Consider the following 24,374-nt stretch of genomic DNA (forward strand, 5'->3'; position numbering starts at 1 on the left):
ATTTTAACTTGGGGCCCCCCCCCCAGCCCCCCATTGGGAGGACCCTTGCTCTAAGCCACCGCATGAAGATGACTGGGATGTGATGTCCAAGAGTTTAATGTCTTCCTTCGTCTGAAGCCTGAGGTCTAGGAGGTAGCTATGTGTGCAATGGGTGCCAAGAAAGAAAGGGAAATAGTGGTAAACAGAAATTATAGCATGTGTAATGAAATAATTTGGGTTAAATAGTTCTCATATTTTGTGGAGAAGGCATTACATCACATCCTAATTACGGGACCTTGTTCTTTTTCTTTGAACGTTTTCTTCAAACAGACTTAACAAAAGTATAAACCCACATTTATGCAACAGTTCTATAATTAAATCTCCCTCTGCTCACAGCTGGATTAGAAGCCATCCGCACAGAAATATGCAACACCATTGAGGCCATCTCTTCTTTCTAATTAAATTTACCCAATTCTTCATTTGGTTAATGTGTAATCTCTAGAAAGAAATGTCTGATTTGCTGCAGCATCTTTCATGCTGTCAGGAACTACACAGCCCACAAAGTGCTTTTGAGGTGTAGTCACTGTAGTTAGTGTAGTCACTGGAGTCACTGTAGTTACTGTAGTTACTGGAGTCATTGTAGTTACTGAAGTCACTGTTACTAGAGTCACTGTAGTTACTAGAGTTACTGTAGTTACTGGGGTCACTAGCTACTGGAATCATTGTAGTTACTGTAGCTACTGGAGTCACTAGTCACTGGAATCACTGTTGTTACTGTAGTTACTGGAGTTACTGTAGTTACTGGGGTCACTAGCTACTGGAATCATTGTAGTTACTGTAGCTACTGGAGTCACTAGTCACTGGAATCACTGTTGTTACTGGAGTTACTGGAGTCACTAGTCACTGGAGTCACTGAAGTTACTAGAATCATTGTAGTTACTGTGGTTGTCATGTTACTGGAGTCACTGTTGTCACTGTAGTTACTGGAGTCACTAGTCACTGGAGTCACTGAAGTTACTATAGTTACTGGAGTTATTGTAGTTATTGTAATTTCTATAGTTACTGGGGTCACTGTAGTTACTGGAGTCACTGGAGTTACTGTAGCTACTGGAATCATTGTAGTTATTGTGGTTGTCATTGTTACTGGAGTCACTGTTGTCACTGTAGCTACTGGAGTCACTAGTCACTGGAGTCACAAGTTACTATAGTTACTGGAGTCACTGTTGTTGCTATAGCTACTGGAGTCACTAGTCACTGGAGTCACTGAAGTTACTATAGTTAACTGGAGTCAGTGGAGTTATTGTAGTTATTGTAATTTCTATAGTTGCTGGAGTTGCTGTAGCTACTACTGTAGTTACTGGAGTCACTGAAGTTACTGGAGTCACTGTAGTTACTATAGTTGCTGGAGTCACTGGAGTTATTGTAGTTATTGTAATTTCTATAGTTACTGTAGTTACTATAGTTACTGGAGTCACTAGCTGCTAGAGTCACTGGAGTCACTAGTTACTGTAGTTTTTGGAGTTACTGTAGTTACTGGAGTTCTTGGCAGCCAGTTTTGTGCGCAGTCAGCTCCAACAAGTGGCAGTGGGTTGGCGATCCGATCCTCAGTTTCAGTTGTGTTAGTTGAGGGATAAATAATGACCAGTACTCTGCAGAGACCTCCCCCATCTCCCTCCCCCACCACCAGCCACCTCTTCCAGTGCTCACGTCAATCTGAGAGGGCTCATTTTAATGACTCATCTGAGAAACGCGGTACATACAGCACTGCAGCACTCCCTGGCGACATTGTCTTGTTCTTTTTTTCTCAATTTAGGGTGGCACAGTGGCTCAGTGGTTAGCACTGCTGTCTCACAGCACCAGGGACCTGGGTTCGATTCCAGCCTTGGGCAACTGTTTGTATGGAGTTTGCACATTCTCCCCGTGTCTGCGTGGGTTTCCTCCGGGTGCTCTGTTTCCCTCCAACGATGTCCAGGTTAGGGTGGACTGGCCATGGGAAATTGCCCATTAGTGTTCACAGATGTGCAGGCTGGGTGGATTAGTCATGGGAAATGCAAGATTGCAAGGAAGAGATTGGAGGATGGGTCTGGGCAGAATGTTCTTTGGAGAGTCAGTGTGGACTTGTTGGGCTGAATGGCCTATTTCCACGCTGTAGGGATTCTATAAAATCTGTTCTTTGGATTCTATCTTTATTGCCCTGAGAGCAGTTAAGGATCATTGCTGTGGGTCTGGAGTCTGATGTAGCCCAGACCAGATAAAGATAGGGCCAGTTTCTTCCCTAAAGAGCATTTGTAAACCAATTGTTTTTCTTCAATAACAATTTACAGCAGACACCATTAGGCCAGATTTCAATCCCAGATTTCTGTTGAATTCAAGTTTCACCATCCACCATGGACCCCTAGAATATTAAGTGATGGGGTTTTGGATTATGGGAGATCCCCAGTTTATAAATGTCTGACTTACGGATGTGATCTCATATAGGGGTGTAATTTTATAGATCGGCGTATGATCATTTCCTGTACTCGTGAATGACTGCTGCCTGTTGTTTCGGACTGTGTTCTGACTTGAGTGCAAATCAGTTTGTCTCAAGGATGGAACTGTGTCACAACCCAGGGACTTACTGTACAAGTTCAGCGATATTGCCACCAGCTCCAGACCTCACTGTGTTGGAGTGTCTGCTCAAGTTCATTAGTTAATGAATGAATGGGCACCTCTCCCCATCTAAGTTTGTGTGACTTTTACATTGATTGAGCTGCACTTAAAGGATATTTAATAAGGCTTTTGAGAAAGCTGTTTAGTTACAGCCACAGGGATTTATTCACTGCTTTATTTAGAGCCCCCCACATGGAGGGATTCAGCTCACATAGTCAGCAAAATTACCTTATTCCTAGATGACTGCCTTCCTTATTATAGAGACGAGTGGTGGTGGTTTAACCTGAGGGTCTCTACTCCTCAGGCAACAGGTGAGAAGGAAGAATCTCTATCGTAACCTCAGCCAGTGCAGGAATTGAACCCACGCTGTTGTGTGTCTGCATCATAAAACCAGCTCAGGAGAAGGTGAGGGCTGCAGATGCTGGAGATCAGAGTCAAAGAGGGTGATGCTGGAAAAGCACAGCAGGTCAGGCAGCATCCGAGGAGCAGGAGAGTCGACGTTTCAAGCATTTCTCTTGAAGGGCTTATGCCCGAAACGTCGAATGCTGCCTGACCTGCTGTGCTTTTCCAGTACCATGCTTTTTCAACTCAATAAAACCAGCTATCCATCCAACTGACACACTCACTCACTCTGCCACAAGTATGACAGCTCCACTTTGCTCCTGCCTAGCCCTGCTCAGTCACTATCCAGAGACCCCTGGCACAGACGACAGGACCCCACATCAGTTTGAAGACCCCCCGGTCTGGTCAAGGTGCTCAGATCTCTGGAGTAAACCTCCAAACTCTCAGTCCTGAAGCAGGGTTACACCCGAAATGTCGGACTTCTCTGCCTCTCCTGATGCTGCCTGGCTGGCTGTGTTCTTCCAGCCTCTTGCCTGTCTACCTTGGATTCCAGCATTTGTCCCTAACAAACCTTCAAACTGGCAATCTTCTTACCCGAAGCATGAGTAGAGTTTGAGTCAAAAGGTCCATTAACAGAACTCCGTTTGAAAAAAAGTGCGGTATTTCTTTGGGTTTTGTTTTGCATTTTTGACCGTAAGAGAATTGAAAGTGAATCGAAATAAAGATCTTACATGACTGGAATGTAATAACTGTAAGAAATCCAGACGTAAATCTAGAAATCAGCCTGAATCTCAGGAGCAGCTGCCCAACCCCTGCTGTGCTCAGTCCACCATTTTAGAATTATGGTCACCTGGAGTAGTGTCCTATAGCCCCCACTGGTACCTTTATGTGCAGAATATATTATTGAAAACAGGAACTATGTAATGGATATTCCATCTGCAGCAGTTACCAATTTGGTTTTATTTCTGATTTTGCATTATTTCTGCTTTGCACAGAAAGCAGAGGTAGGATTTTTGTTTTAAATTGAAAGCATCGTTTTTCATAGAATCCCTACATTGTGGGAGCAAGCCATTCAGCCCATTGAGTTCCACACTGACCTCTGAAGCGCATCCCACCCAGACCCACTCTCCTACCCTATCCCTGTAACCCTACATTTCCCTTGGCCAATCCACCCTAGCCTGCACATCCCTGGGCACTACGTGCAATTTAGCATAGCCAATCCACCCTAACTTGCACGTTTTTGGACCGTGGGAGGAAACCCACACAGATACAGAGAGAATGTGCAAACTCCACACACATAGCTGCCTGAGGCTGGAATCGAACCTGGGTCCCTGGGATTGAGGCAGCAGTGCTAAGCACTGAGCTACCTCATCTCCAGCCACGTGCCCAGTGATCAGTGTATGAATAAAAACCCCATTCAATTTCACCAGCAAAGAAACGTTGAACAATATCAGATCGCTTTTTGGTTTTGGTTTGTAAAACAAAATTGTTAAGTTCTAAAATATAGTTTCAATGCAGCCATAAACTTAAACAGAAAAAAGTAATTAACCATGAAAACATTAAGTTATTTTAAAAGTTAAATACTGTTCAGTTCCAAACCTCTGTGCGCACATTGACCTGTGCTCATGAGAATAGCAGATTACAAATGAGAAACCTTACAGTGCAAAGGGATTGGAAAATGCAGTCAAAGTTTGAGAGTGTTGTGTTGATAGATTGGTTTAGAAAGGTTTAAGGAAACACCCCAGACTACGAAATAATAACTCGCACGAGCATACTTAACGGTTGAGAACCAGTTTTCTGGGTCAGGACTGGCGTAAATGAGGAACTATTACTTTTCCACTGTAATCACAAAAATCTTGCAAATGCATTAAGTATTGAGATAGACAGTCACCTTGGAGCAGAAATTAATCAACTCAGAAAAACAGGTCAGATTGTTTTTGCCCAATCTGACTCTTGAAATGGGAATAATGTATTTTTCCTTTAACCAGATTTTTAAAAAAAAATATCTTGGAGTTGGATTTTTTTAGACACGTATAAATGTTTGTGTTGATATGTAAAGCAGATTTTTGTGCTCGGATAGAATGGAAACACTTGGTGATGTGGATCTTACCGAACCTGTCAGACTCCCCTGCCATTCACTCTGGAGCTAAACACTCCCCACTGAGCAGGTGGAGAATGGCTGAAAGGTTTCTGCTGTTGACACTGAGTCATAGACCTGATTGTCTACAGCGAGGTGAGGGTAAATACTGGGTCAAATCCACCTAGGCTTCCAATGTGCCTTAAACACAACAGAGAGTTGTGAATACAGTCCAGTCCATCACACAAGTCAATCTTCCACCCATTGGCTCCATCTATACTCCCCCCTGCCTGGGGAAAGCAGCCAACACTATCAAAGACCCCTCCCACCCCAGTTATACCCTCTTCCATCAGGAAGAAGATACAAAAGCTTAAACAGACATGCCAACAGATTCAGGAATGGCTTCTTCCCCGCTGTTATTAGAATGGACCTGTCAAATTTTAAATTTAATGTTGCTCTCACTCCCCGTGCACCTTCTCTGCAGCTGTAACATTGTATTTCTCGCTCTGTTCTATTCTTGGGTGTTTTTGGAGCTGCCCCCATCCAGGGAAAATGGGGAGTATTCCATCACACACTCCTGGCTTGTTCCCTGTAGGTGGTGGACAGGCTTGGAAAGCTTTGAGACAGGCACCCAGAGGCATCAGCAAGTTGTTGCAATTTGGAATGCGCTGCCTGAACCAAGAAGTATGTTTGTTAGTGATGTTATTGAAACATATAAGATCGTGAGGAGTCTTGACAGGGTACGTGATGAGACATTGGTTTATCTTCCAGGATAGTGCAGAAGTAATTCAAAACTTACGGGTCTTCCATTTAGTGCAGGTGGAAACATTGAATGTTTTCCAGACAAGGTTTGATTGACAGAGGAGTAGGTGGTTCTGGTGGATAGGGAAAAGAAGCTGGGGTTGAAGCACCTAATAAATACTAGGGCAGCATAGCACCAGGGACCTGGGTTTGATTCCAGCCTCAGGCGACTATGTAGAGTTTGAACATTCTCCCGTGTCTATATGTATCTTCCCACAGTTCAAAGGAGTGCAGGTCAGGGTGGATTGGCCATGGGAAGTACAGGAGGGAGGGATGTATCTGGGTGTGATGTTCTTCAGAGGATCAGCGTGGATTCAATGGGCCCTTCCACACTTCACGTCAGCCCTGAAGAAGAGACATCTAGACTCGAAACATTAACTCGCTGTCTCTCTGTGGATGCTGTCTGACCCGCTGTGATCTCCACCATTTGCTGTTTTCAGTACAGATTTCAGCTTCTGCAGTAATTTGCTCCTCCATTGTTTGATAATGTCAGTAACTCGCCTGCTATTCAGTTCTGCAGCCAGCAATGTGAAAGGGTTTCCTAATTAAAATCACACCAACTCATTTCTCTACACTGCCTTCTCTCAGCTTCAGATGGTGGGCAGGAATAACAACTTCTCTAGGGATCGTTAGCTTGTGGCTAAGTTACTGGGAGGTACAGTCATCCTGGAGTGATTGGGACAGTGGGGTGTTGGGTGGAGTATGTATATGGCAGGGACCCATGCACACATGGCCAACAGATCTGAGAGTCATGTCACTGGGACCCACACTGACTACCATGGTGGCATGAAGTGAGTGCTATCATTGCTGCCACTTGCAATTCACTCCAAACCACAATTATGTTCCAAAAAGGATATGTAGAACACATTCTTTTTTTAAAACTTGTCTTAAAGTACATAATAAGTACCTACGCCAGTATCTTTCAACCAAATTCTGTCCTGAATATCTTCTTTTGAGACTTGACGTCCAACTTTGTTTTATAGTGTTCCTTTGAAGTGTTGTAGGGCTTTGTTGTAGTTTAGAGATATTAGCTAGAGTTGTGAGGCCAGCTGATGCTAATACTGAGCAAATCAGGTCGTACAATGAAACCTGGTTTGATGGATCATAAGTTTGAATTTTTGTTTACAATGGAAATCAGTTACTGAACGTACTCAGAAGGATCCACCAATCTGCTTTCATCGAAGGACCCTAAAAGGGAAAAATAATTATGTTACACTATACAAGAACAATTGGAGAAACTTCATCACAAACATTATCTCAGCAACACCCTTACAGACACTCATCACCCGTGAAGAGTCCTCCATATCTCCTCAATAAAGCTCCTTCTTCTTCATTTTCTACAGCTGTGATTGGTTTCCTTTTCACAACTTGCTGCAAGTTCACTAGTTGCTATTTTCTTCAGTTAATGTCTCTCTCAGAGACCCTTAAGGCAAACTGCTAACTCAGTTCACTATTCCTTAACATGGGTTCCTTAAACTCCTATCGAATCATAGAGTCATACAGCACAGAAATAGACCCTTTGGTCCAACTCATCTATGCCACCCAATATCCTAAATTAATCTAGTCCCATTTACCAGCATTCGTCCCATATCCCTCTAAACTCTTCCTATTCATGTGCCCATGTTGGTGCCTTTTAAATATTGTAGTTGTATCAGCCTCCACCACTTCCTCTGGCAATTCATTCCACACACATACCACCCTCTACTTGAAAAAGTTGCCTCTTAGCTCCCTTTTAAATCTTTCCTCTCTCACCTTAAACTTATGCCCTCTAATGCCTCCACCACCTCCACTGCAGCTTATTCCATACATGCAGCATCAGCTGTGGATTTCACTGTTTTCTTGGACTGAGTTCCAGTGTCCAGAGATGCTTGTAACTCTTGAACAGCCTCGTAGGATGAGAATCACTGCAGGTCTGGTAGTATCTGTGGAAGGAGAAACAATTGATTGTTTTGAGTCTGACATGACTTTTCTTCAGAACTTTTCTTTCATTTCCTATCTGGTCGGGTCTACATGTTACTCCAGGCCCACAGTGATGCGGTTTATTCCTAACCGCCCTCTGAAATGGTCAAGCACGTCACTCAGTTGAAGAAAATCAGGAATGGGCAACCAATGCTGGCCTTGGCCTGTGATGCGGAGGTCCCACGAAAGAAGGAAAAAGTAAGTTTTTCGAGAGCGTCTTAAAGGAGGAAAGAGAAGCTGAAAAGTTCAGGGAGTGAACTGTGGATCTTAGAGCCCAAGCAACTGAAGACGTGACCACCAATGATGGAGCAACCTAAATCAGGAGTGCTCGAGGGGCCAGAATTGGACCGACACTGAGCCACTGTTCGGTAGTGTTTCCCAAACTTTCCCCACTGTGAGCTCATATCGAAGCTCGAAAATTGTTGGGAGCCATCAGTGAGAGCTCAGAGTGCAGAGTGGGTGGGTGGAGGTGTTGGGGTTAGAGTCAGGCCCTGTCAGAGTAAACGCAAGGCCGTTATAACTCAACGGGATCGCGATTTCAGCTTGTGACCCTACTTGGGGTCCTTAACCCTTCCGCTCTGGGATGGCCTTCTCTGAGGGTGACGGAGGTGTTTACAGGATTGAGGAGGGGTGGGGAACTGGGGAGGGTGGGGGGGTGATAGGGAACGTTGAGGCTGTGGCCGAATTACTAAACGAGGATGATGGTTTTATAAATGTGAGACATTGCTCGAGGAGTGTAGACCAGCCAATAGTGGGGTGAGAGGAGTTCAGGACCGAGAGTGGCAGAGTTTCTGATGACCCCCAGTTTATGAAGAGTAAAACTTGGGAATGTGCAGAGTTATCACATTAACTCAAGGGAGGGTATTTACTTAAGAGCAGTGCACAAAGGAAGAATAAATGTATGTAAAACTCTAAAGTTACCCAGCTCAACCCACCAAGCACGCTCATTGCTACATACTGAAATCCTCAAAGTACATATAGTGTTACATAATGATATCTATGGAATGTACCTTTTTAGATAGTTTGTCACTGTTTAATCTCAAGAGTGTGCTGATATAGCATGCTGAGTTGTAGCTCACATTGCTCTAGATGGTGCACTCAAAGAAATTACCTGAAATGTGAAAGTTAAAAATCTTTCAGCATGCAGGAGCGATTTCAGTTCCAGGACATTTCGATCAAAAACATGTTGCGGTTGTGACAATATTCATCACAATAGAGCCACTTTTGTGCTATTGTTTTTGTATTAACCTTTCCTGCAGTAACACTCTGGGTCCTCTAATGTGAAAACGTTGTTCGGCTAAACCTTTCCAATTTGTTGCGTGCAGCCCCTAATAATTGGCGGGACATATCCCATGAGGTTATGGATGTACTTTCTTAAAACTCCATCCAAAGATGTTGCATTCATTGACGGGCAGATTGATGGAGACTGTACAACACTATTTCAGGTACCTCATGGTGTGCCAGGACACAAAGTAATCATTCCCCGTTGTTTTACTTGGCAATGTCAAACCTTTTGAGGGGTAGGGTATCGGATTTGTACCAAAAGTAATAAGGACTGACGCCAGGAAATGGTTTATGTATCGTTTACATCAGGCTTTATAAATCTGCAGGATTCCTGTCGTGAGGGGCAGTGAAGGGGAGGGGGTGGGGGGGTTATTTTTCTTTTTGAAAGGTTTCAAGCTGCTCGATAGTTCTCATGGACACAGTCGACTACGTGTTCCCAGATCGAATGGGCAGGTTCTAACTCTGGATGGACCGAGGTTAGGAGGGGATGCGATATGTGTGTGTGTCTGTGTCTGTGTGTGTGTGTCCTGATCCCACCACACTCTGAGAACTCCAGAGGCTTGCTGGACCAACGTTGTCCACATTCACTCTTGCCAATTACAGGTAGCGACTGGATTCCCAGTCAGAGGGGCATGCGGGCTGCCTTTTGTGAACTGCAGACTCCTTCCAACCACCACACCCCCCCCCCCCCAAACCCCATCCCTCCCACACCTCCAATTGTCTGAGCAGGGCCTGTCCCCACATTTCCCCACCCCTCCCTCAGCCTGCATCAGGGAGACCATCTCCATTAAGCTTCCTGTCTCCTTGCAGTCCAAGGGACCATTGCCATCAATGCTTTAATATCACTCCTAACCAGGCCTCAGTTGTGTGAACTAGCTGCCTTGTCTGCATGGTAAGCAATGGTGTCAAAAGCATGAATAAAGTGTTAGGTCTTAAACAATCAAGGGGTACAAGGAGAAAGTGAGGATATGTTGTCAAAATAGAGGATCAGCCATGGTCAGATTAAATGGTGGAGCAGGCTTGAAGGGCCGAATGGCCTAATCATGATCCTAGTTTTTAATAAAATGACCGTTACCAGCTCCATCAAACCACCATCACCGAGCTGGTACAACTCAATGTTTCATACCCATTTAACAGCACTGTCAACCTGTATGTTTATAATATGTTTAAAGGCAGGGTTCATGTGTGGAATGAACTTTCTGGATGAGGGGACAATTACAGCATTTGAAAGACATTTAGATAAGTACACAAATAGGAAAGGTTTAGAGGGATATGGGCCAGGAGCAGCATTTGAGACTAATCTAGTTTTGGTTGATGTTCAGCATGGACTGATTGGACTGAAGCACCTGTTTTCATGCTGTATGACTCGAGATGCATTTTTAGTTTGGACTGGATATGCAAACTGTACTCTCCTAGAAACCTGGCTGTTAAATTTCAGGGGTTGGCTAATTGGCCCTACCGTTTCTCATTCTGTGTTTGGGCTTTTTGAATTTCATCGGGTCTGGTGCTTTGCAAATGGCTGTTCTTTGCATTTTCCATCATTGGGTGAATCCTACATCACAGCACTGTGAACCACGCTGATCGTAGAATTATTGAGGAAAATCTAGATTTAGTCAAGTTTAAACATCCCCTTGATTGAAAGGGACTTTGGTGACAGAGACACCCCAGGGCTCAATCCGTCAAAAGTAATCATGGAAGCTTTGGGCCGTTTGTAAGCACAGCAGATAAAGAATAATTGAAATTGCATATGTGGTCTATGAGGATCTCGTAATGGATCTGTGGCTTCCAAAGATGAATGGCTTGGATGTTCCTGAGTTAAATGGTGCTGGCAGTAATACTGAATGTTTTCACCAAAATGGAACATCCTTGCCAACATTATTCCTTCAAAATCTGACCACTGCTCCTCAATTTGCTTAAGCTGCTGTTGAGCTGTGACTGCTCTGGAAATGCCACTCACCGAAAGAAGGAAAAAATGCTCAGGATCCAATCACAGCGACCAGAATGCTGATCCTTCCAAGGATCTGTTGAGAACGAAGGGATTGCCTCTTACTGGGTGGGAGGGTCGGGGTTTGGTTGGTGGTGATTGGTGCAGATACATGAGATTCATCCAGATTTTACATTCAGTCGCTTTCTGTCCCATTTAGAGTCGAAAAGGGTGGCACTGGAAGAACACAGCAGGTCAGGCAACATCGAGCAGCAGGAGGATCAATGTTTCAGGCATAAACTTTCATCAGGAATTCCTCATCATGCCTGAAACGTCGACTCTCCTGCTTCTCGGCTGCTGCCTGACCGGCTGTGCTTTTCCAGCGCCACACTTCTCAACTCTGGCTCTCTAGCATCTGCAGTCCCCACTTTCATCTTTCCCATTTACCCAACTTCAATAAAGGGAATGTCTCCTGCCTGACCTCCCTAATTCTGCAACTCAGGGATGTACCTTGGGCCGGTGTTCCTAGCTTACCTTGGGGCCTCCTGCTCCTGAGATCCAGTGTAAAGCCAAGCCCCAGCTGCTGTTCCAGGTCTTTCACTGTGCTAAGGGGTGCATTCTCAAGAGTAGAATAAAATTAAAACTTCAAGACCAGAAGCATAAATTGGAAAAGATCCTGGGAGTGATTTAAAAGAGGTTTATAAAATTATATAGCATGATATGACGCAGTGGATGCAATGGGGAAGAGCAGAACTCGAGGTTGTCAGTGTAAGACAGTCAGAAGGAAGTTCAAAGAACAAACAACAAAGAACAAAGAAAATTACAGCCCAGGAGCAGGCCCTTCGGCCCTCTAAGCCTGTGCCGATCCAGATCTCTATCTGAACCTGTCGCCTATTTTCCAAGGGTCTGGATCCCTCTGCTCCCTGCCCATTCATGGATCTGTCTAGATCTACCTAAATAGAGTCTGGAATTCAGCAGAAACTCCTACAGTCAGAGAGTGACAAGAATGTGGAACTTGGTACCTAACTGAATCACTTTGATGCGTTGAGGGAGAAAGAAGGCTGACAACATACAGGAGAAAGGAATGGACGATGATATTGTGATAGACTTAGATCAGGAAAAATGGAAAGGTCTGCATTGGAGCAGAGAAACCTAGAGGGCTGAATGGCCTGTTTCTGTATCCTATAGCTTGTGGAATCCTACGTTATTAACTCTTTAACTCATGAGCATCTCCAATTTTTTATAGCTGGTGTGCCAGGGCACTATTCTAATGTTCTTAGACTTGTGGGAAATGGACACTTCTTTGATGGGCAAACACTGCAAGTCCTCGATTACAAAATTGACCTGATTTCTAACAGTTTGAGATGTTAAGGAAAGACATGCATTTGCATAGCACCTTTCACAACCTCAGGACATCCCAAAGTGCACTGCAGCCAATGAAATATTTTGAAAGTGAAGCTGTTGCTGTGATCTCAGAAGCACAGCAGCCAATTTGCACACAGCAAGCTCTTCCCAAGTGGCAATGAGACGGGTGGATGGTCAGAAAACCTACTTCGGCGATGTGGAGCACCCAGGGGAAACCCCTCACTCTTCAAAATATTCCTGAAGATCTTTTATGTTCGCGAGCATGGGCAAAACCGGAAATCACCAGAGAAACTCAAGAGGTCTGGCAGCACCTGTGGAGAGAGAAAACGGAGTCAGTGTTTCAAGTCCAGTGACCCTTCTTTGGATCTCCAACCTTTGCAGCTCTTTGTTTTGTTTTACTGGTGAAAATGAGGGTCTCTGTTTAGTATCATACCTGAAAGATAGTGCTAACAGTTCACCCTCTGTAATGCACTGGCGTGACAACCGCTGACTTTACGCACATGGTTCTGGAGGGAGACTTGATCCTACAACTTTATTCAGTCTGAATTGAGACATACCATTGAGCGATGTGTGGCTGTACAGCCTTTTCGGAACTGGACCAGGATTCTTGCTGTATCACAGTTCCAGACACGTTGAAGAGGATGTGAAATTTTAGGTCCTGTTTTTCTGTTTTATTAATTGTCCAACAAGATAAGGATTACTGATGATACTGATTGAGATTGAGATTGATTAACGATAACACATGACAGCCAACTGAACAAAGACAACCCCTCTGTATCAGTCTTGATGAAACCAAATTCGCTCCCATCACATTATTGCAATGCCAGCTGTCTGGAAATCAGTATTTTGCACTCACTAAGGGGTGCAATTGCTGAGGGAATGCACAAATCTTTACTCTTCACACCCCACACTGTCAATTAGTCATAGTGTGCCACATATCAGAGTAAAAACACACAAAAAATTGGAGATTCAAATGTCCCTTTGCATTGCCTCAACAGTATGCTTCACATCAGTGTGAAAAATACCAATTTCCATTCTAAGTTAAACAGCCAATTTGTCCCAAATTGTGCGTAGTTCCGTTCTGCAGCCCACAACCACTAGCATCGGCCTGATACTGATTAACCATAACACTGACAGCCAGCAGAGAGAAGGCAGTCCTTCTGTCAGCCTTAATTAAATTAACTCCCAGCACCGTGGTATCAATATAGTGACTCACTCCCACTATATCGCTAATGTAGCTCAGTCCGATCACTGTATTACTCGATAATGTTACTCACTGCTGCCACTCTATTACTCAATAATGTAACTCATTCCCAGAACTATGTGGCTCAATAATGTTACTCACTGCTATCACTGAATTACTCAATAATATTATTTACACTTAGCACTGTATTCAATACTTAGCACTGTACTCAATAATGTTACTCACTCCCAGTACTGTGTTAATGTGTTACTCATATCAGGGTTATGATATTCTCTTTGTATTTTAGACAGTATTAGTTGTCTTTAATTATGTTGTGGGGGAGAAAGGTCTGAAATTTTCAGAACAAATGAAAGGAACACCTTCAAATAATTTTCTTGTTTGTGGGGTTAGATTAAATCCAACAGCTTGTTTTATTGCATTTGGTTCTGTATGTTCTAGAGCTAATATTGAATTGTAAATGTTTAAGGTGAAATAGTCCCTAGTGAACTGTTACTGATATGTCAGATGCACTAAAGGAAGACTGGAGAAGAATTGTACTTTTAGAAATCTGAGGTTGCAGCTAAGTAATCTGATCTCAACATCAAATGTGCCCTTTGCTACTGCTCATGTTCCTGGTGAGAATGGTGAGTGAAAGGTCAAATACCTGCTGGAATGGCTGGTACTCTATCCAGATTTCACGAGCGTGCACGATCTGTAACGTGTAAAGTCTTCAAAAACTAGATAACTAAAGTAAATACAAACGTTGGCGTCTAATGTTATCATCCTATTCTCCTGCTCTTTGGTGTCATTATTTTATATGACATCCTCATTTCAAGACTGATAGGTTCAAAAGGAAAATATAAAGTTCCCTGGGGATCTGGAAAAGCCACAGGGACAAAATATAACTTGAAGGCTTCGAGGAAAACAGTTGTATGTTGCAGAGGTTTTGCAAAGCTGTGGCTGGAAGTTCAAGTTGCCAAGTTAAGCAATATTGGTCTTTGAGGGATTTTTTTTAAGAAAAGGCAGTGCCCACAATAGATATTTAACTTTGTTAAATTACTGAAGCTTTAGTTACGGCGCAGTGTGTTTGGGTTAAAGCTGATTTCCTTCTCGACTTTCTGAATCTTGGTGGTATTGAATGGGGATGGACAAACAGTAAAGATCTCAGAATCACAGTATCACGTCTGAAGTTAACATATGGATGTGGCTGTTGTCCAAACATCTTTAATAGTTACACAGCTGTCTCTGATTTTTTTTTTGCAACTTCTCTGACAACCTCTTTGCAATTTTGAGAGAGCTGTGGTTTTCATTAAGGAGGAGTGTGCACAGATTGATGTTCATGCATGCTAACCTCCCCCCACACCCTCCACTTTTTTCTATTACTGTTGGGCTAATGTACAAAGTTTGTAGGCAGACTGCAAAAGATGACAGCCCAGGATTTTGTAAGATGCATGTCTTTGAAGAGGAAAAAATAGGCGTGCGTGACTTCTCCCCCCCCGTCCTTCAGTAGAACTGAAGTTGTGAGCAGAGAAATGACTCGGCTTAATCCTCATCTTCAGGAATAATTCATTTGTTAGGATTAGTAACAATTTGATTCAAATCTCCCACTCTCAGTGGATGACCAAGTGACCTTAAAGCTAACTCCGTACTAAGCAATACTCACTTATGAATAGAACATAGAACATTAACAGTGCAGTACAGGCCCTTCAGCCCTCGATGTTGCGCTGACCTATGGAACCAATCTGAAGCCCATCTATCCTACACTATTCCATTCTCATCCATATATTTATCCAATGATGCCATTAAAGTTGGTGAGTCTCCTACTGTTGCAGGTTGTGTGTTCCACGCCCCTACTACTCTCTGAGTAAGGAAACTACCTCTGACATCCGTCCTGTATCTATCACTCCTCAATTTAAAGCCATGACCCCTCGTGCTAGCCATCACCATCTGAGGAATACTGCTGCCTGCACTCAGGACTTGAGTTAAGGCAGGGTTTATAATTTTGATGTTATTATTTAGCAAGTGCTGAAACCCCTGCTCCCCCCTCAAAAAAAACAAGACAAACATTAGCCTCCTCATTCGCTGGGTTTAAAGTTGTTGGTCAATAGACAGTACTCTCCTCTGTATCTCCCTATGTTGGCTAAGGGGTTTGTATTGACGTTCCAGCTGGTGAAGTTTAGCTGTGCCATGGATAAAGTAACAAATCTGAACAGCTTATAAATAATGGCAGAAGATCCAACAAGCTGGGGCTGTTTCCTCCATCCAAGAGAGAAATCACAACAGCTTTGGGTAAGGTAGCCATGTAGAAGGATTCATTTGTGGGCAAGTCACAAAGTAGGAGGTCGTCAATATAAAAGAGATTTAGATTTAGGTTTTATTGTCACATGTACTCAAGTACAGGAGTACAGAGAAAATTATACAAAGTCGCCCTCTTAGCTACAAAGGCGCTTCTGCACCTAGACAGCAGTGAGAATGTGGAACCTATTATTGAGGGGCATAATCCGTAAGGGGAACTATAAGAGGAAGCTAGATGCGGCAGTGGCATGGTGGCTCAATGGTTAGCACTGTTGCCTCTCAGTGCCAGGGACCTTGGTTTCAATTCCAGCCCTGGGCGACTGTGTGGAGTTTGCACATTCTCCCCATGTCTGTGTGGGTTTCCTCCGGGTGCTCCCGTTTCCTCCCACAGTCCAAAGATGCACGGTTTATGGTGGATTGGTCATGCATAATTGTCCCATAGTGTCCAGGGATGTGTAGGTTAGGTGCATTGGTCAGGAGTAAATGTAGAGTAATAGGGTAGGGGAATGGGTCTGGGTGCGTAACTGTTCGGAGGGTCGATACGGACTGTTGGGCCAAATGGCCTGTTTCAACGCTGTAGGGATTCAATGAGAAAAAGGGCGAAAGGTGTAGAGTTAGTTGAAGGAGGGAGGGACTCAGACTGAGCATAAACACTAGTACTGACCAGTTGGGCTGAATGGCCTGCTGCTGATCATGGAAATCCATCTTTAATGATCACAATCTCAACCTCTTCTTTACCCCTTTCGCCCGCTTTTCATATTAGCACTTTTCAGATTGCGATCAAAATCTAAATTTCCCCAGACAAATTTAAAAACTCAACTGCATTGGCAGATCTTTAAAAGGAGAGGATTTTGAACAGCCCTGGTGAAGAAGGAAACCTAGCTCACATCCAAGACTGTGAGACCAAAACATCTTTGGAATGAGCATGAAGTGTGTGCAGAAAATAAATTGAAGTCTTTTGCAGGTCTTTTTTTTTCTCTATCTAACGCTGGGCTGCAGCTAAATATGTTTTCTTTAGTCTTCACATGAAGGGAATGCGAAGAAAGTGCAAAAGCAGAAATGAAAACAGTCACTTTTCAAGGGCTCAAAATGTCAAGTTTAAAGTATCCGCTGTGGGTATAATGCATGGTTTTAATTTCCCTTCTCCACCTCCCCTCCCCCCCCACCCCCCACCCCCACCCTACGCCCCAAGTGAATTTAAATTCCAAAATCAAGCTAGACTCCTCTTAATCAACCTGGGGGAACCTTCCAAAAGAAAAATGTTTTGGTTGTCTTGTTGAAAAAGACGTCACATGGTGCCAAGACACTTGATGAACTGTGTGTTCTTAAAATTCTTTGGGAGTATTTAATGTGTAAGTATAGATATGCTCAAGACAAGGGCAGTAGGTATCATTTATCGTTTTCGTTGCCAGTGAATCGTATTCTTAGCCATCGCTGTCAAAATGTCAAACTTGGGAAGTATGAACAAACAACATGATTACTGACATGGCCCAATTCAGACTGTGTGCTCTGATCCCAGTGCTGGCAGGGCTACAGATTCACTCAAAGAAAGACTTGTGATTGGACTGCGCTTTTCAGATTCTCTATACGCCTCAAAATCTTGTATGGCCCAGCGTTATACTTTTTAAAGTGTCGTCCTTGTTATAATGTAGGAAACAACACAGCTGGTTTGTATATAGCAAGCTGTCTCAAACAAAGTCAGAAGTCACACGACACCAGATTACAGTCCAACAGGTTTATTTGAAATCACAAGCTTTCGTCCTTTGGTATGGCTCTCCCAATTTCGACATAAGCCCCTGCCCCACCCCATGGTGAGTGATCAGGAGGATCTTGCAGGGTTGACAGGGCTGTGTTCACTGTTGTCATTTCCAGTGTCAAGGTCAATGCCAGATGGTCCATCTGATTTCTTTCCTTACTTTATCAGGCTCACCTCTGAAAGCTTGTGATTTGAAATAAAGCTGTTGGACTGTAACCTGGTGTCATGTGACATTTGACCTTGTCCATCCCAGTCCAACACCGGCAGCCCCACATCATGGCTCTCTCAAACAGGACGGTTATGACGACCACATTATCTGTCACCTTTGGTCGAGTCGAGAGCTAAGAACTGGCTACTACACTCAGGACAAGGGCAAAGTTACCATAGACTAACCAGACCAGGGGGTGGTGGTTGGACCCCCTGCTGTTGGCATCACTGACCCACCGTCCAGCCAACTGAGTTAACCCCATTCCAGGGCCTTGGTTTAATAACATAATCGGAAAGTACGAGATGCAGTAGCCCATGCAGCATTCACTCGGACCACATCGTCTGCCTGGATTTGTCTGCCCAAATCTTGGAGTGAGATTCGAGAAAGTGTGGTACTCCTGAAGGCCTTGTCTTTTAGATGAGATGTTAAATCGAGGTCAGATTCTGTGAACGTGACTGGATCAGGTTGTTGCTTGACTGTCCTTTGGCATGGCTCTCCCGATTTCGACACAAGCACCCCCACCCACCCCCCCTGCCCCCGCCCCACCCGATGGTGAGTGATCAGGAGGATCTTGCAGGGTTGACAGGGCTATGTTCACTGTTGTCATTTCCAGTGTCAAGGTCAATGCCAGATGGTCCATCTGATTTCTTTCCTTGCTTTAGATTTTGTACCTTGCTTGACCATTTCCGAGGACAGTTATGAGTCTGTGTATTGCTCTGGAATCTGGAGTCACATGTAGGTCAGACGTAATAACAGCTGCAGATTTCCTTCCCTAAAAGAAATTTCTTTCCCTTTCCTTCACATGAGTGAACAGAGAGGTTTTGTTAAATGACAATCAACAGTGGTCATGTGGTCACCGCTGGGGGAAGGTTTTCAATTCCAGATTTAATTGAGTTAAAATGTGAGGTGGAGAGGGTAAGAAAATAAAAATATTTGTAAAGTTCAGGGTTAAAATTAACAGGTTAATGTGCCATTCATGACACCCACACAGGAATATCACCCCCAGTTGTCCGTTCCCTGTCAGTTGTTCTGATTAACTGACTACGAACACCAAAAGGACTTACACCCCCACCCCCATGACACTGCACCTTACGGTCACACTCCCATTTAGTCACAACCTTGGGTGTTTTTTTTAATGCTTCTCACACTATTTCCTCCACAGGGACAAATGTCGGGGTGAGAGACCACCCCTGGGTCCTGTTCCACCCACTCTAACTTCAGTGCCACTGTGAGAAATGCTCTTCACAATGAGCAGGAAGGATAGGGCATGACAGGTTGTGCTGAACTGTGAGCAGTTTTATCTGGTGCCTGAGTAAACTTTACAGAGGACTGTCATGGTCAGGGAGGACCAAGTGAGAGGAACTTTCAATGTTGAGCAACAGTGTGTCAATGCATTGTACAGCTGAGGGCTCCTCAAGCCCAGGTCCATCGCTCATACTCTCCAGCTCAGGGGGTTGGTTAGCTCAGCTGGCTGGTTTTCACTAGCACATTGAGATTGAGGGGGTGACCTTATAGAGATTTGTAAAATCATGAGTGGTACAGGGTGATCTAGTATCACACAACAGTTGTGTTTCTCTGCAACCTTTTGCCATAGAAGATTGAGCTATGGAAAACCACTATAGAAAGTCATGCAGTGGAAGATGCTGTACTCATTCAGCAGAAGGTTTGCATTGTCCGAACAATGTCCACAATTAGTCAATCGTATTACAGCCAATTCACATTAACAAAACACACGTTATACCAGAACGACTTGTATAGATAAGGTGAATGGCAGGTAACTTTTCCCGAGGGTGGGGTATTTCAAGACTAGCAGACATATTTTTAAGGTGAGAGGAGCAAGATTTTTAAAAATACATTAGGGGCAATTTTTTTGTGTGGTTTGTGTGTAGAATGAACTTGCAGAGAAAGTGGTGGATGCGGGTACAGTTGCGTTTAAAAGATATTTAGTCAAGTTCATGATTAGGAAAGGTTTGGAGGGTTATGGGCCAAGCGCAGGCAGGTGGGAGTACTTCAGTTTGGGATTATGAATGGCATGGACTGGTTGGACCAAGGGGTCTGTTTTCGTGCTGTGTGACTCTATAAAACCCACAGTGTGGGCTCAATTCCCACACTAGTTGAGATTACCATGAAGGACTCTACTTCTCAACCTGTCTCCTCACCTGAGGCGTTGTGGCCCTCAGAATAAACTCCCCACCATTGTCACCATTCTCTGATAAGAGAGAACCCCATGGTCTGGTAAACTCTGGTGAATTTACCTTCTAATATCCAGCTTTACAAGTAAAGACATCAAAGTGTGTTTTAGCTGATGGGAGCCCCGTCTCCAAAGTGAACCTAAGCGCAGGAGAAGCCAAAAATATGCATCAAGAAAAAGCACCTTCTTTTGATAAGAACTGCTGAACTGTTATAAAGTCATAGGGTCATACAGCACGGAAACAGACTCTTCGGTCCAACCAGTCCATGCCGAGCATAACCCCAAACTACACTAGTCCCACCTGCCTGCTCCTGGCCCATATCCCTCCAAACCTTTCCTATTCCTGTATCTATCCAAATGTCATTTAAACATTGTAATTGTGCCCACTTCCAGTACTTCCTCTGGAAAATCATTCCACACACGAACCACTCTCTGTGCAAAAATAAATTGGTGAGATCCCAAAGCTCCGATTTCCGGAAGTGTCTATAGGAAGATTAGTGAGCCCCCGTCATGTGGAGGCTTCTGTTCTACTAAGAGAATGTAACCTCTTCCAGCCTGCAATCCTGTTTGGGGACAAAGAGACCTCTGGCCTGGTCTGGCCTAGTCCAGGACGCGGGCTTGCCCTGGGCTATCAGTATTCATTTTGTTTCTCTCCTCTCCCTTATTTTCTCCAACCCTTTTATTCTGTATCAAAAGTGTCAAAAGCATCAATTAGGGTAAATTAGCAGCCAACGTGTGCCAGTGTATTAAAGGAATTAGCAAAATGCTGCAGCTAATCCAACAGGGTTCAAGTGTTAGTTTTGGAATTAGGCACAATCCATGGCAGTTATTTCGATGTGTTTTGTCTGATCTCACATGCAGCAAGCATTTGGTGAGATTAGGATCATAGCACAGAGGCCTATTGCTTTGTGGATCCACTGCCAACTCTTAGAGTCAGTGTTATAGAGATCTGCAGCGTAGATTCAACCTCATTGGAACATACAAAATTCTCAGGGGGCTTGATAGGGTAAATGCTGAGAGGTTGTTTCACCTTGCGGGAGAGTCTATGACCAGAGGACATTGCCTCAGGGTAAGGAGTCACTTATTAAAGATAGAGATGAGGAGAAATTTCGTCTCTCAGAGGGGAGTATAGATGAAGCCCATTGAGTCTGCATTAATAAAATGCTATTCTAAATTTATCCTAGCTCCACTCTCCCACACCTGGCCCATAGCCTTCAATGTTATGATGTTTCAGGTGTTCATCCAGGCACTTGTTAAGGGTGGGAGAAAGTGAGGACTAGAGATCAGAGTTGAGAATGTGGTGCTGGAAAAGCACAGAGCAGGTCAGGCAGCATCCGAGGAGCAGGAGAATCGACGTTTCAGGCATAAGCTCTTCATCAGAAACCATGTCTTCATCCCTGATGAATGGCTTATGCCCGAAACGTTGATTCTGTTGCTCCTCGGATGCTGCTTGACCTGTGCTTTTCCAGCACCACACTCTCAACTTGTTAAAGGTGGTGTGTTTTCCCACCTTAAGTACCCTCCCAGGCAGTGCAAGCCAGGAATGAATCTGTGGAATTTTTTACCACATGGGGCTATCAAGACTGGGTTGTGGAGGATATTCAAGGCTGAGACATGTTTTAATCAGGAAGGGAATCAAGGGCTATGGAGGTTAAGGATTGTGGTTGCCATGGTCTCTCTGCATGACGGTAGACAGGCAGGAGGCTGGAAGAACACAGCAAGCCAGGCAGCATCAGAAGGGTGGAGAAGGCAACATTTCGGGTGTAACCTGAAGAAGGCTTATACCTGAAAAGTTGCCTTCTCCACCTCCTGATGCTGCCTGGCTTGCTGTGTTCTTCCAGCCTCCAGCCTGCCCACCTTCGATTCCAGTAACTGCAGTTTTTTTGTCTCATTGAATGACGGAGAGGATTTGATGGGCTGAATGGCCTATATCTGCTATTCTGCTTTATGGAATTAATTTCTGATTTCATTACAATTACCTGGTTCTACCCTCTTCCTTGAATCTTTAAAACCTGAATATGGAGAGCAGAGTAGTTGACGCCTCTAGGGTATCTCTGCCGCTGTAGTCAGTTCTATGTTTTAAGGATTGTTTTGCAGAAAGGAGCTCAAGCCAAGCAAAGTGTTAAAATGTCAAAAAAAGGCGACTCAAGATATATTTCCCTCTGTGCACAAAGTCCAAGACTAATTCGTTTTAATAAACTGTCCCTAAAAACCACTGATTGTTTACTGAACGCCTTTTACTTTAAAGTTGACACATGTCATGAATAGGAAGGAAATAGAGGGATACGGATCCTGTATGTGAAGGCAGTTTTATTATGGAAGGGCAAAATGTGTCAGCACAGACTTGGAGGGCCAAAGGGCCTGTTCTTATGCTGGATTGTTATTCGTATGATCCTATAAATATACTTAAAAGGGATCATGGCAGGTACCTGCGGACAAGGAATGGACTGGCATAAAGTGAAGGTGTCTAATGTTGTACAATTTCTCTTCTAAAGAGTCAGAATATATAGTGTTGGGCAGAATGACCTCCTTCCTGAGTTGTGCGCGATTTTAAAAAAAGCCTCTTGCTTCAGAAAACCTGAGTGATGGTAATTAAACAAAAATATTTCAGTGGGATGTGGGCATTTGTTGTCCATCCCTAATTGCCCTCGAGCTAAGAGGCTTTTGCTTGGCCATTTCAGGGGGTGGTTAAGACCAGAATTCCCTCTGATTTTGTGCCTGGCCACGTGGTCCTCCAAGGATCATGTGCAATGACGTTCATTCATCCATCGGCAGTCCCTCGCAGATGAGGGTGACTCTCTCCCAGTCTCAGGGTGTGTCCGTGGGTGGCTGTACAGAGTGATGGGGTTACCGCAGGCTCTGTTACACTTGAGGCAGCTGGTGGTCATGGGAAGGGGGTGGGTGGTGCGTAGGTGTGACACCGCGCTCCTTTCGCTGTTTCTGCCTGGTTTCCGCTCAACACCTTCCCGGATGCTCTTCATGCACTTTGAGCTGTCTTGGGCGATGTATTCTGAACTGGAAGCCAATCTTAGAATCTCTGTGATTATTGATCATCACAGAACGCGAGTACTGAGGGAAATTCACAAGTCAAGGAAAAGCGAAATTAAAACAAAGATTCTGGAAATCTGAAATGACAATAGAAACTGTTGGGGGAGCTCAGCAGGTCTGGCAACATTAGTGGAGAGAGAAACAAGGTTAATGCTTCGAGGTCAATCCTGATGAAGGGTCACCGAACCCAGAAATGTTGTCTCTGCCTTCTCTCTGCGCATGTTCTGCTAGATCTGCTGAGTTTCTCCACCAATATCTGCTTCTGTTAAAGGGGAAGTAACATTTTTATACTGCACGAGGAAAGAGTGAGTTTGTGAATTGTCCAGGAGAGTGTAAGATTACAAGCTTTGGCAGAATGGCAAAAAGATATTGGTGTTAGGAACAAAGCTTTCCAATTTCAGGCATCCAGTATCAGTGCTGAGGATTCCTCAGGCAGTGATAACACCTTATGTAAAGGCGCCATCCCGAAGTTTCTCTTTGGGAATGGGTAGCTGGTAAATCATGACAGATGATAAAATTTGAATTCAATGACAAATGTAAATCTGGAGTATTTAGTGAACCTCATGATGACCTCTGTTAGTTGTCATAAAAGTCCATTATGGTAGAATGGTGATTCTGTCCCTACCTTTGAGGCAGGAGGCCCAGGCTCAAGTCCCACTTGTTCCAAGGGCATGTAATAACAACTTCCCACCCCCCCCATCCTCACCACATTCTACAGAGGGTTCATTGACAGTACCCTGAGCTGCTGCATCCCTGCCTGGTTCAGGAATTGTACCGTCTCGGATTGTAAGACCCTACAACGGAGAGTGAGGACAGCTGAGAGGATCATCGGGGTCTCTCTCCCCTCCATTACAGACACTTAACACCCCATGCTGCATCCGAAAGGCTAAGAGCATTGTGGAAGACCCCACACATCCTCACTCAAACTCTTCTTCCTCCTGCCACCTGGCAGAAGATATGGGAGCATTCAGACTCTTACGGTCAGACTGTGCAACAGTTCCTTCCCCCAAGCCATCAGGCTCCTTAACGCAGTGTGATCGGACTCTTTCCCATCTGAAATTCTTTGGCATTGCTGCTAGAAAAATATCTATTATTCATCATTCTTTTGTTACACCGTAACTTGCGTGTTTTGCACTTCTTATACACTTTATGCCGTGTACGATTGTGTAGTTTGTGCTGTCCATGTAGCACCCTCGGGCCTGGAGGAATGCTGTCTCGTTTTTTACTCTATCAATTGTGTATGGTAGAAATGATAAATAAAAGGTACTCTACTCTACTGTGAGCAGCTGATTAGAAAATATCGAAAGGCCCCT

General features: G+C 44.2%; 1 protein-coding gene across 3 annotated transcripts in view; it reads left to right on the forward strand.

The window, feature by feature from the left end:
• Positions 1–24,374, forward strand: part of ism1 (isthmin 1) — a 97,332-nt gene that overhangs the window by 16,422 nt on the left and 56,536 nt on the right. The window lies entirely within an intron of this gene.

The sequence above is a fragment of the Chiloscyllium plagiosum genome, unplaced genomic scaffold (genome assembly GCF_037043375.1).
Source record: "Chiloscyllium plagiosum isolate Xiang-an unplaced genomic scaffold, Cpla_swu_hap1 HiC_scaffold_10, whole genome shotgun sequence".
NCBI lineage: Eukaryota > Metazoa > Chordata > Chondrichthyes > Orectolobiformes > Hemiscylliidae > Chiloscyllium > Chiloscyllium plagiosum.